Source organism: Camelina sativa, chromosome 5 (genome assembly GCF_000633955.1).
Source record: "Camelina sativa cultivar DH55 chromosome 5, Cs, whole genome shotgun sequence".
Lineage (NCBI taxonomy): Eukaryota > Viridiplantae > Streptophyta > Magnoliopsida > Brassicales > Brassicaceae > Camelina > Camelina sativa.
The window spans coordinates 3,140,126-3,143,110 of record NC_025689.1 but is presented as its reverse complement, the minus strand read 5'-3'; the positions used below and the strand labels follow the sequence as shown (position 1 = coordinate 3,143,110).

The window sequence follows — 2,985 nt, the reverse complement described above, 5'->3', positions numbered from 1 at the left end:
GTGCATGATTCAAAGTCTGTTATATATATCATATATGGTGTAGGTGTACCATCGGCAGTTGACCCTCGGTGAAGCTAATTTTCCTACTTCTTATGTGTGGTTGAGACTCTCAAGGCTCAACTTGAGAGGTTTCAAGCGTATCATTTACGAATTACTCTCAAAATGTGGTAGAGTTGATTAGGTGAAAGTTTAAATGCATACTTTTTAGATTTTGTATATTTTAGAAACTTTACTTAAAAAAACACTCACAGCAACAACTGATAATATATTTAACAAATCATTGATGAAGCTGATTCTAAAATCTCCCATGCCATAAAATACTGTAGACAAAAGAACGAGTATCACCCATGGGTCCATACGTCCATGACTTTTGCCAAAAGCCTAAAAGTAGAAAATAAGGCTGTTCTACATTGTATCAGTATTATTATGATTGTTCTTTTTTGTTTGTTGTTGTTGTGTGTAAAAGAGTATATATCATTACGAAGAAATACTATAGTATACATTAGTTTTTATATACGGAAATTAAAGTGCTCTTATCCTTCAAAAGAAGGATTTCAATCGTGAAAATCACATGCTAAAAAAAAAAGGACATCGTGTCATGCTGAAATAGCGAAATAATGAGACCAATCTCTCCACCAACAATACTTTTTCCTTGTCCAACATTCTATAATAATAAATGTGTATAACGCATTGCCTTGGGATAGTTTTGTATGTGTTCATAGCCTTATAGGTGATTAATTTGGTGATATCCTCAGTGTCCTCCTAGTCCTATGACGATTGCCCTTAATTTTACCTATGTAGAAAAATTACCTATGTAAAATATAAAAGTGTAAAAATAGAGGTGTGAAACAAAAATGTGTGAAAATTAATAGGTGCGATTTTTGAAAGATGAGGATACGACGAATAAACACAATTATTGCAAAAAAAATCTTACAACTGTTGAGATCATTATTAATTATAAACCATTAGATGAGATAATAGAAATAATTTCATCTGTTAGATTAAAGTTAACACCAAAAAGTGGGTTTGCTATTATATATAAATAATTTTGAAGATACAAAAAAAAAGAAATAAAAATAACACTGAGAAGTCTTAGTCTTAAAATGAAATAATAGATTTGTTCCATGTTATATCTCTATTAACATTTTTGAAGTACATTTTGTTTTATGTCCTTTTAGTTTTGTTTATTTAAAAAGTTATTTACAACATTAACCCTTAAAAGATTTCCAAAACTAGCATTACTTCAGATTTTATTTCCTAAATATTTTATATTTCATTTTAATTAAATAAATAACAACAAGAAATATGGAAATAGAAACTATCATATATTTAACTACACATTATGTTGTGTTTTAAAGATATTATATATCTGAATCCTTCTCAAACAAAGAAAACAACAATTTGATTCCCATTTTGTTGCTTTGATTCTTAACGTAAGAAAAACTTTGATTGACATTTATTTAAATATTATAATTAACATATATAAACTTAATAAAATTTTTAATTATTACGAATATGTAAAATTAAAAAAGTTTAAAACATTATACAATATGGTTATATAGTAGATGAGTTATAAAGATGACATGTTAGAATCAATAAAATGTTATTAAATTTGTGTTAACGCGGGTTAAATTCTCATTTAGTTATTTATCAACACTACTAATATTATAATATTTGACATAAAATCAAGTTAATTTAACTAAGATGGTGTAAAATAATTAAATCATTAGGAAAAATGTAATTTTATCATAGCATATAAATGACTTATTATGTATTTAGATCCCTTATTTTTTGTTATAATAACTAAAAATCAATATAGCATTTCAATTACTAAACAAAACAAAATAAATATAACAAACAAATGGTCATGAAGTGTATTGTGGGTTAAAAAATAATATAAACATTTATCCGCACAACAACCGGAAATTTTGGTTATTCCTCTATTTACAATATATCCAATATTTAACAAATAGATACGACATAAATATAAAATATAATAAAAAATTTATACCCGTGGTGTACCGTGGGTTAAAATCTAGTAGTAATTATTTTAAATCTAAACTTTTTTTTGTTGTTAACACAACTATTTTAAATCTAAAGTATTGGTAAAATATTAATGGAAAATAGCTAAAAAAAACTAGGTACACTAGTTTTTTTTTCTTTCTTTATATTACAAACATCTATTTCATTAAAGTACTATGTTAATTGATTTTCTTTCTATCTAAATAAGTTGGCTATTTATTTATTTTTGTAATAAATTCCAAAAAATCTGTATGTCAATGTTAAGGATGAGTTTGACTTTTTTAAGTTTAGAAACTCCCACAACATATGTACTCACAAAATTCCAAAAAAACAATGTATTAAATTTGTGTAATTAAAAAGTGTGGTAAAAAAAGAAAAGTAAAATCGAAAAGGCAAAAAGAAAACAACATTGGTCGGGTTGAACGACGACCGGCGATCTAAATCTTCGCCTTAAAAAAAAAAACGTCTTTTTCTCTCAAACCTCTTCTTCTTCTGTCTATCTTCGTCTCCCTTCTTTGTCGTCAGAAGTAATTCATCAAATCTCTCTATACTGTAAAAATAATAAATCCAAGAAATAAATAAAAAGTTACGAAAAAGCGTTTAAAAAAAAAACAAAGAGAGAGAAACGTAATAAAACACACAGCTCACCTCCTTCTTTTCCCAATTAATTATTATTCAATTCAATCTTACCTTTTTTTTTTATTTTTTTCTTTCCATTCTTCTTCTTGTTCCCTCGTCTTCTTTGCCAGTTCTTCTTCTTCATCGTTTCGTCTCCATTATCCCCAGTGTCTATCATTTTCAGATCTTCGTGTCAGGTACTTTCTTTCTACCTCGATCGATTTGACTAAATCAATGTTATGGATCATCTGATTTTTTCGTTTTTTTTTTTTTTTTTTTTTTTTTTTTTTTTTTTTTTTTTTTTTTTTTTTTTTTTTTTTTTTTTTTTTTTTTTTTTTTTTTTTT

At 26.1% G+C, this 2,985-nt stretch overlaps 1 protein-coding gene across 1 annotated transcript in view; it reads left to right on the top strand.

Annotated features, from left to right (window-relative positions):
* Window positions 2,698-2,985, top strand: part of LOC104785192 (villin-2-like) — an 8,916-nt gene continuing 8,628 nt past the window's right edge. The window contains exon 1 of the mRNA XM_010510356.2: window positions 2,698-2,837. The gene's annotated coding sequence lies outside the window, so the exon portion shown is untranslated. The remainder of the gene's footprint in view (window positions 2,838-2,985) is intronic.